The sequence below is a fragment of the Corvus hawaiiensis genome, chromosome 13 (assembly GCF_020740725.1).
Source record: "Corvus hawaiiensis isolate bCorHaw1 chromosome 13, bCorHaw1.pri.cur, whole genome shotgun sequence".
NCBI lineage: Eukaryota > Metazoa > Chordata > Aves > Passeriformes > Corvidae > Corvus > Corvus hawaiiensis.
Genome location: NC_063225.1, coordinates 6096804 through 6118013, shown reverse-complemented (window position 1 = coordinate 6118013; position 21210 = coordinate 6096804). Strand labels below are relative to the sequence as shown.

General features: G+C 41.6%; 1 protein-coding gene across 1 annotated transcript in view; it reads left to right on the top strand.

Annotated features, from left to right (window-relative positions):
• Positions 1-21210, top strand: part of AGBL1 (AGBL carboxypeptidase 1) — a 272244-nt gene that overhangs the window by 184519 nt on the left and 66515 nt on the right. The window lies entirely within an intron of this gene.

Sequence of the window (21210 nt, the reverse complement as noted above, 5' to 3'; positions counted from 1 at the left end):
CTGTGAATGGGGGATTTCTCACACCAGATCAAGTCCATTGTGCTCAGTATGCTGTCTCTAATGAGCCAAAGAAAGGTGAAAGAAGACTTTAGCAGACCTAACTAAACACGGTTTGGTGCACAGACAAGAATTTCTTCCTGTCCCCGCTTCACCGTCTGTCTTTCCCCTAAATTGTCAGCTGCAAAAGGAATCATTCACAAGCATGAGTGCAGCAGCACTTGGAATAAGTTCACAGCAGAGGCTGTGAGAATAAGCAAGAGAGGCTGAACTTCCATCAGTGGGGCTATGTGGATAATGGGACAGTAGAGTATTTCCCCTAAACATGTGACTTCCAAGGATATAATTAATTTGGCCTAGCAGCTCTGTGTTACTCTTTCCAACGTGTGGCAGCTCTCTCAGGAACGTGCCAAAAATGGAGAAAGTACGAGATGCAGCACAGAAGATGCACGAGAGCTAAAATGTGTGATGGTGAGGAAGAAAGGTTAAATTGCTCCAGGCATTAGTTGGTCTTTTAATTAATAACCTGTGCTCCTGGCATACATCATATTGACTCTCACACTTATGCAGGCACTATCACCCACAAGATCTCTGTAGGGACTTAGTTGTTGTGGCTTTTCTTTTCACTAATGATATTTGGGTGTTTTTCTGCACTGAATAGCCCTTTTTCCTCCAGCACTGAATAGGACCACTCATGGACCACTCTTCCAAGATCAAAGGCCAAATATGTGGAGAATTTTCTGGGCTTTGCAGCCACTTTCAACAAACCAAGCCACACCAAGCTTGTACAAGCAATTTATTCTGCTCTCTCTTAAACTTGGCCTCATAAGACACTATTGCCATGCACTAGGAAGAATTAGTGATGTTTCCAGCATCCCACCATGCCTTACAGTCAATTCTGGCATTCAGAAGCTTTCTGCTGGAAAAGTGAAATGCAGCTTGTACTTCAGACATGGTGTTTTTTGATAATAGTTTTCATGCCTCATTTGCTATAAAAGTAATTAAGTTTTAAGTCACTGCTGTCCAGTAAGTTCACATTTGTCATGACCACAAGGAGGATGGGAAGTGGCTGCTCACATAAAGCAGGTTTGAGAGAGACAAAGTAAGCAATCTCCTCCCTCTACAGTATCCTCCCCTTCTTCCTTGTGGTTTAAGCTGAAGGCACATTCCTTAATTTTATTTCTTTTTTTCTGCCCTCCAGGTTGTGCTAGGAAATGTTTTGCATAGACTGCAGCAATTGCAGCCATTTGTTCATGAGACATCTCCTGTGTTGAGACAGACTTTTGTGAAGTCATTTTCTGCTGACTCAGATGTTATTTATCTCCTGTGTTTCTTCATCATTTCTTACCTTTCTTGAGCAGAACTAAATCTCTTTCCACCCCAGATGGTAAATATGTCTACCTCTGCTATTAATCAAAATCAGAAGGCTTAATCATTGCTCTGTTTCTTTGTCCAGATGTAATCTCTTCATCTTCTGTACAGTGAGCAGGGCTGGATCAGTCAGTGTATGGATGGCAGAGCCAGGAATTGACAAGAGGGATTTGCAGATCATTTGGAACTGTGTTTGCTGTTCTTCTATACCACATTGATGCACCATCATGATCCTGGATAGTATTGAACTGTTGGATCTCCCATCTTTTTACTGTAATGCGCCTTCCCCTGATTATGGCTGTGCAAGCAATTTCACTCATCTTTTAAACTGTGTGGCCAAAAGGTGATTCAGATAAAATTAAGGTGATTTTGTGGAAATGAAGCAAACAAAAAAAAAGGAAAGTTCAAACAACAAAATAATGCAGCTGGAGCAAAGCACTCTCGCTTCATTTGGGGCATCTTTAGTGGATCTTTGAAAGCAGAAATGCGGTGTTATAGCCACATGCATGATGGAAAACGGCTCCCCTGCCTGGTGGGCTGGGTCTTCCTATTCTTACAGGGCAATATGGGTGTCGGTGTTATATTGTTTTGATTATACATTCTGAAACAAATTGCATCTCAGGGGTTTAAGTGCAAGACAGGACTTCACCCTGCACAGCACCCCATCCCCTCCCAGTTCAGGTGTAGCAGCGGTCGTGGCATCCAGTCCCAAGGCAGACTGGACAGTTGGACTCTGGGGAGCCCCCTGACATATGGCTGAAGATGAAAGCACTCTTTCATCCTTTAGAGAATCTAACCACAGCAGGAATTATTTGACCAGACTTGATTCAGGTTTTTATTTGCCTGGAGTTCCATTTTTCTGTAAGTAAAGATTTGGTGCATTTTTAACCTTGATCATCTGTAGACATTAAATACCTTTTGGCAGCTTTCAGAAGAGGAGGGTGTTTATTGATTCTGTTTTTTCGCTTAGTCACAAATTTTATTGCTGTTAAAGGAATCTGAAATTTCTATTGCTATATGAGCATCTCTGGATGAGGTATTTCTGTATTTGGATGCTGGAGAGAAAGTGCTGTGGGAATGCATTTACCTAAGTAAGCCAAACTAGCTTGTCACTTTGGTGCAGAACATGGGGCAAAAGGGGTTTCTGTAATGCATTTCATAAAACACTTGTGAGAGCACAGTCTAACATTAATTCAGTGTGACAGGTGTGAGAGTGGCTGAAGCTGGACTTTGGCTTTAGAGCAGTCTCATGTTGCTGTAACCATTTAGGATCAGTTCAGGAAATGCTTTAACTCCTGACTGCTTTATAACACTTTCCAGCAATCTTTCACACTGATGTTGCAAAAGAGTGGTGCCTTCTCGTACCCCCAGGGTCTGACCTAAAGAATTGCTGCCTCTGTTATTGAGAGGAAAAAACCTCCAGATTTCAAGTTTGGATCTATTGCAGATTTTAGATTTTATTGTTTTTAAATGCCTCGATAATCATGTTTTCAAAATAAAAATGTGAATCTTCTTCTGTCCACCCCTTCATCCTTCTTATCCTACTCTCTTCTGTGCCTCTCCTTTGTTATTGTGAGAATACAAGCCCAGAGAATTCTTTGGAGGCTCAGCCAAGCAGTGCAGCCTATAATGAATATATTTGGTATTCAGAAGGCTTTCATGTAACTGTTCACAGGTGAGCCGCTGGAATTCAGCAACTTTTCATTAACACTTTCTAGAGCTCTCCCTATTTTCCTCCTATTGATTTTTATTATTATTATTCTGAAATGCCTTGCAAGCTGCTCAGCTTCTGTTGACTGTTATCAAATGCCAGCTCCAGCTATGCCAGGCTGGGTGTAAGTATTCATGCTCATTTCAGACGTAATTAATTTATCCTTTCTTAGCTAATAATAGCAATTTAAATAAATGCAGGAATGAGGAAGAGGAAAAGAGCAAATGGGAAGAGAAAGAGATCATAGAAGGAAATTTAAACATGCACAGAAACACTGCTTGCTGTCGTGTCTGTCTGAGATTATTCAAATTACCGTACTCACACGGATCTCACTGGACTCCAGGCAATGAACTTGTGTATACCCAGCAGAACAAATGGGCTCTGCAGTGCCCTTTCTGTGAGGCATATTGCTGTGGTGCTGTCTGGCATTAGACATTTTGGTATTGATTAGGAGCATCTGTATTTCTGTGCTGCAGTCTTTCTCCCTTAAGATCTGACTTGAAATATGAAAGCCACTGGGGTCCTTCACATGCTGGGATAGAAAAATAGACCCGAGGGTTATCAGGGGTTCAGAAGTTCCCATTTATGGAGCATTCCCCAAAGCAATGCATTGTGAGGGATGCACTCTTTTCTCTGAGCTGGCCTTTATACACACCAGGACACTGCTGGCACCAGAACAGAATAGATGGGTTTTTTCTAAGAGGATGTAAAGGGTAATGGGAGAATCAGTCTGTTTAGACTATTGATCATTTTGAATGCAGGCAGAGGTGGGATTTCAGATTGAACATGTCACAGGTCTAGTGCTGAAGAGGCACGTTCAGAGCACTATATATAGCCTCATGTAGACTACATCTATACTGCAGAAGCAGCTGAACACCAGTTGCATTAGATTTAGGGCTCTGGTGCATGAGCAGGAGGAGAAAACTTTGTCAGTGCAACTCTGCTGGTGATCCCTGTTCTTTGTTTTCAGTTGTTTGACATTATTCAGAGGATATGGATGCACAAGGCATATCTGTAGTGGGAGTACTTGTGTCTTCAGGTGGGTGGGAACCACAGATAAACACTACGGCTGTTTCAAAGATCTTGGTTATTTAGTGTTTCCTTGTGGAACTTTTCCAAATGGTGTTCCCAGAGTCCCAGAATAACTTGAGACTTGTGAAAACCGGAGAACAGTCAAATCTTTCATACCAGCACATGCTTCAGTAGTTTCTTCTAGGCAGGAAAAGCAATGGAAGGAGTGAGTAGGATGGTGGTTACATGAAATGCATTTTCAGCACTTTAGAAGTAAGGACATTTTTTGGGAAGTTATGTGTTTTCCCTCTCTTGCAATTGTCACTTGAGTTGACCTCTAATTAATCTGTCCACAGCTCCCACCAGAGCTTTTTGAGGAACACAGTCACAAAGGTGAAAATTAGAGTGGTTGAGAGTCAAAACAGACTTTTCTATCCCACGTGTTGGAGAGTTAATCATGTGGCACAGAACACAGGAACAAGAGACTTAGATCTGGATTATCTGATCAAAGGCTTCACCATGTGGAGTTCTCACCCCTTGAATCCAATGCAGTGGCTCAGATGTCCAAGCATCACAGAACTTTGAGGCAAACCAGAATGAATGCCAGTGGTTTGTGAGCCTCTATAGAGCAGAATGTCTCCCCACCCACCAGCAGCATCAGAGGCTCCAGTCTTACAGAGCTGAGAGTAACAATGCATACGTTGCCACTGTCTGAAGTAGGTTTCCTGTCATGGGTGAAATATGGGGCTAGAAGGAGCTGAATCCCCTGTAAAACTACCAGTGGGATCCAGTTTTTCACCAGAAGTTTGTAGCTGTATAAATTATTCAGACAATAAGAGCTAAGGAGTCCCAAATGGATTTGATTTAACAATGCTCATAGTCTCATTGTCTCCCCATTGGTGCCTCCTTTCTCTGCAAAGAGAAAATAAGAGCAGAGATTTCTGCTTTCGAGGCAAATGCCGTGCTGCAAGTCCTTTTGGTCTGGTGCTGAGCCTGCAAGTGAGAGTCTGACCAGGTCTCCTCTACTGTGGTCACAGTGTACAGCTGCTATCTAGGAGCACATCAAAAACTTAGCAAGATCAATAAGAGACTAAATGGTTAAGGGGATAGAGAAGGCAGAGAAATTCATAATTAAAGCTGTCAAGTTGCAGTAAAAGGAGCGCATAGCCTGGAAGGAAAGCGGGTGGGCGAGCAAAGTGTCGTATTTGCAGGTGAAAGTTGGCACTTGAACAGCATTTTAAAGTACTCCAAAGCCACCTCCACTGACATCTCAGCTGTATTGTGTATTCTGACAGAGACTCTGGCTGCTCAGTGTATTGTGGCTGTGACTCACACACAGACCCTGCCTCTTGCTGCCTCACTAGATACTGTACAGAGACAGGCAGAGGTATTGTGTGAGACAGGAGATAAATACGTGCAGGTTGTTGTTGCAGGGCCCAGCACACACGTGCACCAGAGTGGATGAGAGTTTATGCACAGAGGTATAAATGTGCATGTCAATCCCTGTACCCCCTGATAATTCATTGTATTCTCTCAGAAATCATATGGATTCATTAGGATGTGTATGTTTAATGTGATGTTGGTAAAAAGAACTTATGAGAATTAGACTGGAGTTGAGAGTAGAAGGATGTGCGGGGGAAGATGCACATGAAATTAATACTTAGACTTCTACTTTTTGTCTGCAGAGCAGAAATGTGCTCAAGCTTAACGTCCCAGATCCTATTGTCATGTATGTAGGGAAAATTCTCTTTCAAGTACAGCATGGAGCCCCATCTGTCTCTGGCCCTGGTCACTCTGTAGCACTTAGCAATATATCCCAGTTAAGGAACCTCCTCCACAAGTCCAGGACAGAGCATTGCCACTTTCTTATTGCTGTCACAGTGCGATGTGAGAGGTGTGGGGCTGATTCCAGGCTGAAACAGGGCCAATGGACCTGTGAGGTGCTGGAAGGGCTCAGTGTGCACATGGGGATGGGGAGAGTGGGAAATGAAGCCGAGATTCATCAGCAGAAATCTCTCGAAAATTGTGACTCTGCAAGAATTGGACTGGGATACAGTGGCCAAAACAAATGGAAAACAACCCCTGTTTCTCGTTTACTTTCCTTTCTCAAGGAAAGATTGTCACTTCCTTCTGCTTTTGTGTCTCTGGGAAGATGCTGAGGGTGTAGGCAATTGCTGTCTGGACCATGAGTGCTAAAGGAAATCATCGTACCAGGGCGAGGGCTGCTGTCAGAGCAGCAGGGAGAGACAGACTCAGAACAGTGTAAGAGGAAAGAAAAAGCATTCACTTTGTCTCTGTTTGGGGGTATTTTCTCTATTTCCTCCCCCTGTTCCATGTCCCATTCCTATTTCTATTTGTTCCTGATAAAAGTTGTTTTTAACAGGAGGAAAATTTAAATTTCTGGAAGGTCAGATTTCATTTTTAAAATAACAATAGCATGCTTTCTGGCTAGACTTTCAAATATATCCCTAACCATTTAAAAATACTTAATCAGCATCTTTATCAATGGCACATTATTCACCATTTAATCTATAATGGTTTGCTTTTAAGCATTAACAGTTACTTACCACCTTAAATCCCTATTTAAACATGAATTTGAGGATTTGGACTTGTAAGGGAAAATAAGCAGTAAAAGCAGTTGAATGCCAGAACAAGATTCTGCTATCAGGCCAGTATGATCAGAAATTAGGAATCAGGGGTAGAATAGAAAACATCTGTTCTCTATTTCTCTGTCTAATCTGTTTGTTCTGCCTAGTCTACCCAACAAGTTTTTACATCACGCCCTGTATTTGAGAATTTTTTTCTGAAGATGCTGCTTCATAGCGTCCTCCAAAAAGTACCAGCATCTCATTAAAAGATCAAAGTCCTATGCAATTCAAAGAGGAAGCAAACACCCATGTCAAGTAATAAAGCTGCGTCTCACCTCCCATTGAACTGCAGGGGGCAGCCAAGAATTTGGGTAAAGTCCTACTACCCGGATTTATCTCGTCAGCCTTTTCCTAGAATTAATACTTATTTTTTGTTCTAGTAGACAACTTGTGTTTTCATCTATGAAAAAGTGAATCAAAAGAGAGGATCCACTGTAGTACTTTAACACACTCAAGTGTCCTTCCTGGCAGTGCTCAGCGTTGGAGATTTCATAGAGGAATGCAACCACTTGCCAGAGTGGACCACTACAGAATGCCCCTATTGTCTGGGGGGATTGTTTTCTATCTTCAGACAGTGATTTTTTTATGCCTGGGAACACGAGAATTTGTAGCCTTTCCAAATAATTAGAATAACAATAATTCTGTCTAATGAAATGTTCCAGCGCTTTCATTTTCTGTGTAAGTGCCTTTTGAATCTTGCATTGCTCCTCGTTGCACCCTGCTATCTTGTGAATTTTATAGATTAGCTGCATGTTGTGAGGAAAGAAAATATTTCCTTTCATCTGCTGCTCTTCCACCTTTGTAGATGCACCTTTATCTTCTGCTGTAATGTAGAATAATTGGGAGTGCCCAAATTGCCAGGCATTTTGTAAACGACTATCACCTCCTTTCTCATGCATCTAGTCAAGAAAGAGGATAGTTTTTTTAAATCTACTTATGCCTCTAACTACTGCTATCACCTACTTTTTATCCTGCTTATTTATGTGGCACGTTTAAGGTATCACAAACCAAGAATTCAGAATGGATTTTCTAGGGAAAGTGTAGCGTTTTTTAAAGTAACAGTTTAGTAATATTTTTAGTGTTGCCCATTGCCTTGCCATTGAGGTTTATTATTTTCAGGAAGGATGGTAGCTTCATGGACTAATCAGCTCTATCCTCACATGGTTTGATGAACTTTATTGGAGAAACCTTTTTATCTTTAAGCAGTTTTCATGGAGGGTTACTGGCTGCAAATGGGGTTGGTGAAGGACACCACAGTCTCTCATGTGCATGACCATAAAAAGTGATCTCTTTTTTTAGACCTTTTAGATTTCAGTGTTAATGGTCTGTCCTGAAGACAGTGCTTGTCTTACCTAAATATCCCAGAAAGGGCTGAGCAGAAAAGAGAGAAACAAGTGGATAAAGATGTTGTTGGCAGTTTGTGAGAGGTACAGAACAGAGAGAAAAAGATGGACAGTCCCTGTTAGAGGTGGATTTGGAAGGGTAAGGGCAGGACAAGACTTAAGCCCTCTCCCTGCCTTCCCCTCAGCTCATGGGAGTGATTCTCAATATTACAGAACCTAATTTCAGGAGCTCAGGATTAAAAAAAGGGTTGAGTGGAAATATAAATAATGGATTAGGCTGAAAAATTGGTTTAGGCACTTTGACAATGTCTCTGAGGTGTCTTTGCCCCTTTCAAGGAGAATCAGATTGGAGACATGAGATGCAGAAACATGGCTTTTGTTCACTTTCCTCCCTCACGTTTTAAAATCATATCCAAACTCTTATTGTGCAAATGCACTGTTCATGATCAAAGACTTATCTTGGAGCAGAGAAAGTCCCTGGAGAGCAAGGTCTGAAGGCTAAGCCTGCAGTGCAGCTGGCTGTATCCCAGTCTGTTTGGGAAATCTAGTCATGCATGACTCAGCATCTGCTGATCCAGTGAGGTGGGGAGCAGAGTACCCCATGTGCTTCCCTAACTTTTGATCCTTGCTCCCTTTGCCAGCCCAGCTCCTTCTGGAGGCCCTGGTCCATCAGGAGTTTGCCCTCACCAGTGTCTGTAAGGCTCTTCTGTAATGCAACATCTACTAATTCCTGCATTTTCTCAAAAATGAAATGCTCTGGCATAGGGGCTGGAATTTGTCTGAGAAGGGATAATGGATAGGAACAATTGAGCTCTTTGCCCTTTTCAGTATATTTTTCCTCATGTCTCATTTCTGGCATTTCCCTCCGCTCACAGAGTGACTCTAATAGCAACCAGCTATTGGGAAAGGAGCAATAGAAAGAAGTTCAGTGAAACTTCAGAGCTGGTGCCCTACAGCTATGATGGGAACAGCCAGGAAAGCAGCAGACCTGTTTGCATAGAGGTCTCTCCTGCCTTGTGATGCTTTCCTGCCTTTACTGCCTGCCTTGTGGGACACTGGATTTGTGTTCCAAGAAGGCTCCTGTTAACACAGCTCAAACACCTCACAGAGAGCAGTGCCCTTGATCTGTCATTGAAAACGACCTTGGCACGCTGTGGCATCAGGAGGAAGGCTTGTGATGCTAATTGCTGGCAACACTGTTCTACCATGGATGTTCACAGCCCCAGTACATTTTGTTTTCATTTTGAGAGAGGGAGGCTTGGATTTGCTGCTTTTTTTTTTTTTTTTTTTTTTTTTAGGAGTTTGCCCAAGGGGTGTATGAGAGCTGTGAGGGGAGGGCTGTGAGGAAGGTGACTTTTCCATCCCTGTAGTTTCTGGTGGGCTTTTTGATTATTTTGTTTTGTTTTGGGTTTTTTTGTTGTTTAGGTTTTTTTTTTTTTTTTTTTGTCACTGAACGATGTTCCTGTGTACCTTGCAGCCTAGCAGGACTGTCCTCTGAGCTAGATCTGTAGGTAATGTAATCAGGCAGGGTTTTCAACTACTTCACAGCCTCTTCACCTTCTAGGTGTGCAGCTTACCTCCATCTTCTCTATGGTCATAGCAAAAGTGTGCTGGACAATTTCCCTTGTTCTCACCTTGCTTTTCTGGAACATACCAGTGCTCTGTAATGATTAAGAAAATTAAAACATGGGGACATATGCCCTTGTTTAGTCCCTGATGATGGGTCAAAAGTGGAAATTAAGAAGACAGGAAATTTTTTTCTACTCTCCACTCAGTAAAGGAAATTCACTGGAACTAAAATAATCATGAAACAGGCACAAAGAAGAGAACAGATTATCAGGGAATTAACTCATTAATTAGGTTCATACCAAAATTCAGAAAAGGGTTTTCTTCAAGATAACAACGGAGTTCAAAGACTAGCAAGAGTTGGTCTTGGGGTACACACAATTTTATATCAGAACTCTGCCAAGGTTTAATTTTAGCCCAGCCATTTGGCTGGTTATAATGGAATATCAGAAAAGCTGCAGGAAGGCATTCAGCAGCTGGCATCATCTTACCACAAAGTGTGAGGACAGAAGCTATTATCAGCCCGTTCACATCACTAAACTCTGGTTCCTGGTGTTAACAGCAGTGTGGGAGCCCTCTCTGTTATGGCACCTTGCTAAATTTAGAGCTTGATTGCAAATCCTCCAGTGAATAGCAGCTGCTTGCTGGTGAGTGTTTTTTCCAGCATGAGGGTGAGCAGAAACCACATGCAGGTTTAAGTGAGGTAAAGCACTAAAACACCATCCTCCATGTGGCACTTCTAGGACCCCCAGTTCGCCCTCTTTGTTCCAGTTCTCAGTGGCAGGGTAGGATGGAGGTACCCCAAGTAGGTGGGGTTTGGCTGGAGTCTCCTCGCTGTTCTAATGGGAAGCTTCTCTCCATGATTCTTAGGCTGGCTGTAGCTTGAACTCAGGGCTAATTTAGGACCCACACAGCCCTGTTCTTGTTAAAACAAGATTTATGCTGCCTGTCTTGCTCGCTGCACTTTAGCAGGAGCCTGCTTGCTGTGCAGGTGAAATGTCTCCCTTCGTGTTGCCAAGTACGGACACTCTGGAGAAGGGAACATAGGAGAGAGGAAAAGAACTCACTTTGCAGTTACTCTCCGCTCTGTGCTGCAAAATCCTGCCAGGTCCCTTCACAGCATTCACAGTGAGACCTGCTGCTGCCAGATGCCACAAGGTCCCTGACCCTGGGCCGGGCTGGAGCAGAGGCCACGCTGCTGCAGCAGAGCTGGGATCAGTGTGTTGAGATTGGTTTCTGTAGCACGTTCTTAATGAACTAACAAACCAGAGATAAACAGTGGTTGAAATGAGAGTGAATCCATGTGAGAAAGGCCCCCTGCTTTCTCACTTACCCTTTCCTGTCTCCTGCTTTTGCTGAGTCTCAGCAGGAACGCAATCAAACCACACTCGGGAGCATCTGAGCTGCCTATTTGCCACTTAGGACTTCCTGGGTAGTGAAGTTTCCACATTGTTTATTTAGAGCTAAGTGTTCTGCTGGGTCTCTTCTCACTTTCTGTAAATAACAACTGTCCTCAAAATTCTTCAGGGTGATTACTGAGACTGACAATCTGTGTGTTTTGAGTTGCTGAGCCGTATTAATCCATAATATACTCTGGCCCGTGGATGAGAAAACTAATGCATTGAGGATGTCACAAGAGGTAAAAGCCAGAGGACTGAGTCTTCCTGGACGCGTGAAGTACTTTGGCTGTGATGTGAATAAATCTCCCAGCAGTAGCAGCAGTGTATAAACTGTTAGAGGAGTCTGCCTTTGAAATCAACATGATAGAGATTTTATAGCACCAAAATGAATTCAATTTTAGAAAAGATGAGGCACACTTTTTTTTTTTGCCTACCTGTAGCTTGTCATGGCAACGTTTATTCCACTTAATATAGGAATTGATGGCAGAGGGGCAAACACATATACACAAAGAAAAACGATGCCCAAGTCCTTCAGGCTCACCAAATGGATTCACCAACTTTATTAACCATCTAAAAGTTTTGCATCTGGCAATGCCAGTTTTCAAGCACTTTCTTTACAGAAATTGAGAGCAATTCACCCTCTCTCTCTTACACATCTTTCATAAGTTCTACTAGTAGCAGGGTAACTAACTAGGGAATGCTATCTCACCAGAGGGAGAGGAAAAAATGTAAAAAAAGAGAAGAGAAGGCATAATCCAGGGCTGAAATCTGTTCTCCTTTCTGTTTTGGAGTTAAACCTCTTCATATCACAGTGTGAAGGCTGTGGAAATTCATCTCCTCAGACCCAATCTAGGGACACATCCTGGCAGCCCTTGCTAAAATGCAGATGGGAAAACAACCGTGAGGTCCATGGATTATACAATTATAAAAAATTCAATCCAGAGTTTTACACTGTGATAATTCAGTCCTGTCCAATCCACAGACTGATGAAATATTATCTTGTCCTGTGGATGTGACCCAAGGCAAGTGAAGACTTCCCTGTGCTTTGGAACAGGACAACTGCAGAGTACACATTCAGGGAGCAAAATATTTCTTCTTTGTGCTTTTAATACAGCAAAATGCTTTGCTGCTTCTTTGGTTTCCTTCCTTCAGTCACAACAAAGGAATGTTGGAAGTGACTCCAGAGAAGCAAAGCCTAGAAAAGAAAAGGGATTTAGAGAGAAGAGATTAGATGAAATTTGTAAAAAAAAGAATTCCCAGTGCCATTTTCCCAGCTCAGTCTTCTGAAGGGAAGCCCTTTGCTCCTGATCCGCTATGATTCAGTTGGCAGCTCTGCCCAGAGTGGCCTCTCTCCTTCATCTCTGCTGCTATAAACTAATACCCAACGATAACAGCCCTGCCAAGCTTGGTTGCTGCTGATGCATTGTACACAGCTTTCATTAATCTATTTGTGCCCAGCAGCTCATCAGTGAAAGGCCCTTCTAATTCCCTTCCTTCTGATCTGCTACAGACTTCTGAGGAGCAGGAGTGAGTTTGCAAGAGAGGAGTGACCTGTGGTACTCTCTTGGTGTAGCTTGAGCAAGTTTTGTTCAAGCTTTCCTCTAACATTGCACAGTTTAATCAGGGCATGTTGGTATGGACTTGTACCTCCTCATCTTCCTGTCTTTTGACCTTACAGTGATTGGCTTTTAATACTGTTGTCTCCAGTAGAGACTGATTTTGCTGGTTTGGGAGCCACGTGCAGTCTTTTCCCTGCCTCCCATTTCTGATATGCATCAATTCCTGCTCTGGTTGGTGGAAAGTGATGACAGCCACCCTGCAGTGTTCTGGACAGCCTGAGCCCTTACAGCTCTGCTGCTCCTTTACCTCTGCTCTGACAGTTGGTATGGGAATTATTCCTCCTATATTATCAATGTGGGGAATGAACTTTTAACTTCATTTGTGTTTGCATAAAATTAGAGGAGTTAAGGGCTGGCAGGCATCTCCACAGGTCATCAGCTTCCTGCAGTGAGGATCAGCTTTACCTGTACCACTCCTGCTATGTTAATCTAATATTTTCTAAAAGAGCTTTAATAATGGAATTATCAGACTTACTCCAAATAATCTATTTTAGCTCCTACCACCCTTATATTTTCCAGGTATCTAGCCTGAGCCCTGTCTTGCTACAGGATGTCCTGGACAGTCATTTTCTTACCTATCCAGCCTAGACATAGAGAACTAATTATTTCAATGTGTCTTCTGCACAGTTTTCACTTGAACCAAGTCCTCCTTGAATTGCTTTGCCCAAGATGGAAACAGATCAGTAGCAGAGATCTTAATATTGCTGGATCAAGAGAGAACAGATTAATTTATATGTCAGCATTAATTCTTTATACCCACACAGTACTGTATTTGCATTTTTGTAACAGAAGGAATGGGTGGCTCATGTTCAGCCTGTAATTTTCAATTAAACAAATCAGTTTTTTCCCAGTAGAAATATTACCTTGTCATTGCTCCTCGTGTTCTGTGTTTATACCATTGATTATTTCTATCTAATTGAAGCAACTCGTACTTGACCCTACTGAATTGCAACTTTTTTTTTCGGGTTACATCTCTAGTTTGTCAAAATTATTTTGAATTTTAATGCAATTTTTGTCATACTTTGGTTTCATCTGCAAATGGAATTAACATACTTTGAGTTTCATCTAAACCTTTAATGAAAATATTGAATTGTACCAAATCCATGTCCGAGTCCTGTAGAAGCTCATTCGACACATCCATTTTAACAGTGAAACACTGAGAACTGCTCTCAGTACAATTTTCTAAGCAGCTTATATAATTACTCTGCTGTGGTTCACCTAGACCCTCCTGCTTATTTGCTGCAAGAATTTGAAATGGTTTCGAAAAAGTTTGCTATGTGACATCTTGTCCATGGGGTATTCCCCTGGTACCTTCTTGCAGAATCAAATTAGAACGAGCCATCATAATCTGTTCCTGACAAAGCTGTGTTGACTGATTCCCACTTCTTTTCTCCTAAGTGCTTCCAAATTGTTTCTTTGCTCTGAGGAACTGGAGTTAACCTGACAGGTCTATCGTTTGCTGTCTTCTCCTTTTTCCTGTCTTCAGAGCACAGTTACTCTGTTATGTCACTTATCTGGTTCATCACCAGTCCTTCCTAAGTTCAAAAAAAATAATCATTAACAGCTTTGAGCTTGGTTCAGTCAGTTCCTCAGAGCTGCAGAAGGAATACAGTAGATTCAGATCATTCGGAAAATCTGAGCAATTTAACTTCTCTAACCAATCCCTTTTGTATTCTGGGCCTCCTTTGTTAGTTCTTAACAATGTTAATTCATCACAGCTGACCTTTTATGAAAACTGATGCAAAAATCACTCTTAGCCTTTTTGTCAATAAGCTTTCCTCCTAAGGAAAGTGGACTAATGAATTATACTGCATTTTACTACTAATAAAGAACGATATCCTTTGCTGTGTGATATTTTTGCCAGTCTCACCTCACTTCGTACTTTCATTTTTCATGTTTTTCCTAGCTGTTATTTTTGTACATTTGCACTCATTAAGCTAGTCTAATTTTTTTTTTCAACTTCCTTTTTACTTTTGCCATATATTTGAAGTCAGTTAACACCTTTTGGTATGACCAAGCTGGCCTGGCTACTGTTTTTTTGTAGTAAAACAGCTTGACTTTGTCATTTTTCTCAGGAATGTACAGGGTTTTTTTTAATCTCTTATAGAAAGAAAACTCTTAAGGATCCTCCCCTACCCATCCACCCACCCCCACTGAATTCTCTGCTTTGGTAGATTTACATAAAGCCTTGTCTGCTTGATCTTAGTCTTTCACTAAGCTTTGGTGGAGCTCTTTCATGGAAGCAACTTTCATGGTTCTAGGATTTTTGTCGTCTTTCTCTTTTGGCACTGCTTGCAAGGAAAATGTGAGTTTGTGCTTTAATGCTGGAGAACTTCGTGTTTTATGCTGGGTTGACAAGGTCTTTAAAAGTGAACAAATCTGCTCAATATCAGGGTTCATTGCCTGTGAAGGAAACTGTTCAGATTCACCTTTGCCTGGAAATCATATTCTCAGTCAGGCAAAGTTACGAGATGAATAAACCCACATTATTCTGTTAAAGTATAGCTCAAACAAAGACTGCAAATTTCATCACATGCTTGTTGTTGCAAAACGACATGCAAAACCTTTGTTCATTTTATCTAAAGACCTTGGCTTTATCTCTTATTCTGCAAGTTCTGTTTCCCAAAGTCTCTTCATTCTTTGAAGGGATAGTCAGGAGTTTTTGATCGATTGAAGGTGTTAAAAGTAGATTGGAGTTAGACTCCAGTGCATGGCTACTCCTTTAGTCTGGGAGATGCTCCATAATAGCCCAGAACTGGCTTACAAATCATCTGATTATATCAGCTGGGTGCCTGATGAATGTAAACCCAGGGGGATTTGCTTTCAGCTCTCTTGCTGGGTACCCTTGGTCTACCTTGTAGAATGAGGGGAAATCCACTAAGTTTAATAGCTTTGACACCGGTCAGTGTCAGCAATTTTTTATTTTTTTCCTTCTGACTTAATTGGACAATGCATGTAATTCTCTATTTCATTTGTTACTGGATGTCTCCTACCTTGTGCTGGAGTGAGTTTTATGGAAGGCCACAATGAGGCTTCCCGGGAGCCTTTTCCTCTCCAGGCTGAACATCCCCAACTCTGGCAGCCTGTTTTGATAGGAGAGTCTCCATGTCCATGAAGCAGGTTTGTTCTCTCCAGTAAAGGCTTCTTGGCTCCCTGTGATAATTCTCTGTTTCACAGAGCACTCCAGAATATTAAACTCTTACAACTTCTTTTACAAAGGCTGTAGGCTTGCTGGGATAGAACAGACAGCATTTCTGAGTGTACACACAGGGGTGGGTGTGTTTAGGTGTTGGAGTGTGCTTCCCTCAGTGTTTTGGAGTGTATTAGCAATTTTCCCCAGTGCTTATTATCTGAAGATTGAAATTTGTAGCTGCACTCTGTTGGGTTTGTGTCTCCTCTAATTGCAGTGTCTTCTGGCTCATCCTGATTTATAGCTTGCTGAAAAGCATGTATCCTATAGGATAGAAAGCATGATGTGCAGTTTTATATGGCAGGACAGATACCAATGAAAAATGAAGACCAACCTTATCTGAGCTGGGAAAAATGCAGAGGAACCAAAGGGAGAAATTGAAAGTAAAAGGAAATGTGACAATTTATGTTGGCCATACCTCTTTCCCTTTACTCTGAAGTCTTTTGATGTTCTAGACCAGAGGGTTTTAAAGGAGGGTTTAAAGGACCAAGTGCTTGCTAAACAACCTTCATGTAGAGGTTATGGAGTGTTGTCACTCAGGGAATTGTCTGTTCGAGTTGAGTCTGCCCTTGTTCAGTGGAACTGCACCACACCTGCATTGGTGGAAAGAACAAAAATATGAGCTTCCATCGTTTCTAAATGCCATTCTCCTTCTGCAGAGATGAAAACTGTTCTCTGAAATACAGCCTTAGACTGAGGTGGACTTGAGGTGAAAGAGGCTGAATCAGAGCTCCATGCATATAATATGAGTTCTTCTATTGAATTCAGTGAGCTTTGAATTAGACCCCAAGTGCACAGTATGTGAGAGAATGCAGTCTTGAGCAAGAAAATTTCAATACTTTCATTTTTTTTCAGCAGAGTTATTTCTTATCATGGTTTGTATTTTTTTTTTTTTTTTTTTTTTTTTTTTTTTTTTTTTTTTTTTTTTTTGTGCAAAAGGTGCTCTGATGTCCTGCCTGCAATCTGGAGAATAATAATTATTTCTGATATGCAGCCTTTTAGCTGAATGTTAAGAGGGAGGAGAAGATAACAGGGAAAAAAAAGACAAAAAATTTTCTTGGGTTCTTGTTCTTTACGCCTTCAGGGAAGGAGTAGACATATTTGCAAGTTGAGTGTTATGAAAAAGCAAAGAATGACTTTAGGACAGGTAGCATACAGAGGAAAAAGAATAGAACAATATTTTTTGTATGGATTTCTGTTTTCTCTCCCCTGTTGCTACTCCTCTATTCTTAATAAGCTTCCTAGGTTCTGGTCATTCACTTATCAAGGGATAAGGTTACAAATGAAGTGCAATACACACTTGAAAGTGTGCCTCTTAAATTTCAAGATCTGGGGAGAGATTTTGTTATATTTCACAATACATGAATGAGATGCTCTACCTTGTATGTGCTCCAAACTAATTTCAGGGCTGAGCTTTTAGGTAAATCAGTGGAAGAGCTCGGGACTGAGTGCAGGGGTAGGAGAGAACTGCAACTGGGAAGTGAGGATGGACTGGAACAAACAGGAGATAATACAGTTGGAAGCTGAGGGCATTAGCAGAGTTGTTTGACAGCCCTGGACCAGAATTATGGTGCCCCAGGTTCACGCTGGCACATGTTGATTATGAATAAGCATCATCCTGTCCCTGAAAGCAGAAAGAGGGACATCGAGTCATTGTGCACCCCATGCTATTGTCAGGGCTGTGTTCCCAGTGAGGGAACAAAGAATAAATCCAACAGTGCTGAGAAATAAGGGCTTGATTGCTGTGCTCAATTACTGTGTATGTGAGAACCTGCCTTTGCCCAGCACGTGTGTTTTTGGAGGATGACAACTTCGAAAAACTCCGAAACAAAATTTTTTTGAAAAACCTGGAAAATGTGACTTGGAACTTCCTAGACATTTGGTTTCTGTTTTCTTTTGCTTTCTTTATCCCATGTCAACAACTTCCTATTTCTAATGGCTTCTTCATTTATGGTTTTGGCCTTTGCTTTTCTGTCTGTTCCAGCCACATTATATGAAGCCAAGGTTTTCTAATCTGCATTTGTAACACTTATCCAAAAGGAGATTAGTTTCAAAATGACACTAGAAAATAGTACCTGGCTCCCTCAGATAAGCCTGCGACGAAGCCAGAACAGTGCTGAACCCTTTGGAGACCTGGTTATTCCATTGACTTATGCTTCCCCTTTACTCCTGCAGCTTGTGGGGTGTCATATTCTATCTCTGTCAGTGATGTCCAAGTCCAATCAAAGGATATTTTCTCCCCACCCCTGTCACATAAGTACTCTGGCACCAGGAGTGCTACCTTAGACCTCTCAGACAAACTAGCTGCCTTCTTAGCTGCTGCACTGACAGAGAATGTGGAAACAAAAACCTTGAAGCAGAATTGTCTGTTTTTGTGAAGTAACTGTTTTACTTATGTAACAGTATTGTGGTGGCTCCAACAAAATTCAGTGTCTAATTATCTTTTTCCTTCTTCTGTACCACATAACACAAAGGAAACAGAATATGCCTTGGAGCTTTTGGTGTAAGGAACTACAACCAAAGAATATATTTCCACTACTTTGATGCTGTAAATGTCTAGCATTTATCTGTCCAGTGTCCAGGGCTTTGTGTCCTGAGAAGAAAGACAGCTAAATAATACAAAATGTCTCCAACAAATGCGAGTTGGATTTTTGTGTTCGTTTTCATCACAGTTGCATTCCTTCTGTGTTGCTTTCTGCCAGCATCCTGGGGCTAGGGGTGATCTGGGGCAGGGGGAGGTGGAAGAACAGATTATAAAACAGTCATGGGAAGGACATGCAGAGTTTGCAGTGGTGCACATTGTTGGTTTGAAAGCTGAGCTTTTCCAGCAACAGAACAGAAACACACACCATGACTTCAGTGCATATGGCAAAACACTGGAGAAAAATCAGTCTTATGTCCAGATTTTCACAACTGGAAGAGAGGCCAAGGTTGCAGAATAAACTTATTATAATTTTTCTGGGTATAGAAAGAGTGGTTTCAGAAGGAATTATTTAAGTGTTGAATGGTGATGGACTTGATAACAGCCTGTGTGCAGTATCCTGAGAAGTGGTGTGTTAATGCCTCATCCCCATTTCTGAGTCGCAAATGAAACTATGATGTTCTTCCTTTCCTGATGTTCTGAAAGTGCTATTTAATGACCTAAAATTATTTTCTTTATCTTAACCTGTCATAAAGTTTAGTTACATCTTTACAACTTCTGTAAAGTTGTCCATGCCCTAAGTCAGATAGAAGCTTAAAAAAAAAGAAACAAAAACAAAACAAAACAAAAAATATAAGCCCTTGGTTTATAGCCCATTTGGGGATTTTTGGCATAATTCAAATTCTTCAACAGCAGTGACGTAAATTAAATTAGCTAAAATTTATTGATTCCCCAATTTAGCTAAATCAGATTTTAGTCCAATAGAGTGTTTGCACATGCAAGTGCACTAAAATAACTCAGCACTTCTTAGAAAATAGATTCAGTTACGTGTTCATAGCTGGGCTCAACATCTCTCTTGGAGAATGGCAGGGAGGGACATCCTCTCATGTGCAGATGGGCTGGGGTAAATGAAGGTCAGGAATGTTTCTAGCCTGATCTTCACAGGTGAAAAATTAGTGCAATTGGAAGAAACAGACTTGTAAGAAGGGAACTTCCCCTACATCCATCTGCCATCATATTTGTTAATGTCTTTTCTTTCAGCAAAGAATTAGATCCAGAGGCATAAAAAATGTGTATTTTTCTAGGAAAAGACTGTGAAGGGAAACAATTTGTTAAAGGTAGTCTGAATACCTCTCTCTGACAGCTCCTCAAGTCAGCCATCCTAGAGCTTTCTTCTTTCCACCACATGGAACTTCACTAAAGTAAAATCCAGGCACAGTAAAAAGCCTTTATTTTTTTTTTTCCTTACTGCCATCCTTTTCCACTGAAGGTGGAGGGGAAAGGGATTTGCTGCTCTGGGATAACAAAACTGTGAAAACAGAAGCAAAGACATGGGAGCTGCTTGCCTTCATCCTGCACAGCACTGCCCTACACTGATGGAGGCCTTCTTTGGCTCTGCATTTTGCACTCCTTCTGAACATATTGATGTGACATGAGGTGATGGTACCTTGGCTTCTAATTAGATCAAAGCTGTGATGCAAAACACCTTTTTTGGAGTCTTCTTAGGGGAAGTAAAAAACAAGAAAGGAAAGCATCATATCAGAGAAGGGAAGAGATAAATAGGAAGTCAGAGAAGGATGGCTGTGGAAAAGTAGGGGTGAAGCCTGGCCCTTCCAGGAATGTGTTCTCCTTCCTGAAGTGTTTTTCCAAGTTCTGATTCTTCCAGGCTGTCAAGTGAGAAAGGACAACTATCCTTTTTCAGGGACATATCGAAATCTGATGAATCCTGTATTTTATCACCTTTGAGAGCAATTTTCCAATCATGCTGCTGCTATATTTACTCAGGATGGCTGAATCTAGAGAGCAGAAAAATAGTGCAGCACTCATCCACAATTTGAACCAAGCTCAATTCAGTGCCTGGGAACTTTATTTTATGGAGGCAGTTGAGATTTATTACTTCAGTGTCAAAGGTAGTGATTTGGCCAAGTACATAAGTAGAATATTGCCCTTTGTGGAATGAGAATTTGGTCCCGTTTGCATCCTGCTCTCTATGGATATGTCTAATTTCAATACCCTGGTGGTGTACCAGTTCAGTGCTTGATGTACCACACTGTCTTGTTTCCATAAATCCATGAGTAATGGCCAGAAAGGAGCCGTGTCCCTGAGAAGTGGTGGAGGGACTACAGGCAGTGCACCTGCCATGCAGCTCCCTACAGCTTATGCTGTTAGGGCCTGAGGGAGAGTCTCAATGAGCTGAAATGATTTTAGTTCTGCTTTTGGGATAGCTGCTTTATCGTGCGTGCCAAAGACGTGAATGAGTGTGGAAAGTCATCCTTCCAAGTGCCAGGGAGCTCTTTTGTCACATGGCCTGTAAGAATGAATGATTTGGCCACCGAGAATCTGGCTTGGACAAGATTTTGGGAATGAGAAAATTAACACTGAAAGGACACAAATATTTTTATTTCTACTTGAAAGTGTTGTGAATGTAAACTCTGCTTCTTTGGCCCTTCTGCAACAAGAAACAAACAGAGTCAGCCGTATGACAAAGTTGAGACATTTCTTTATGCAGTAACATAGAGCCGCTGATTGGGGCCATGACACTTCTCACTGGTTTAACCCTACAGGTTCCCCATCCTAGATCTTGTGGCCTAGAAAGACTGATGGAAAAAATCTGCTTGTCAGAGGAAAAGTTGACACACTTGTGACTTTTAGTGCGGTTGCGTTGGAGTGGGAATAGGGATGGTGGAAATAGCCTTGACAAAGAAGGAGTACC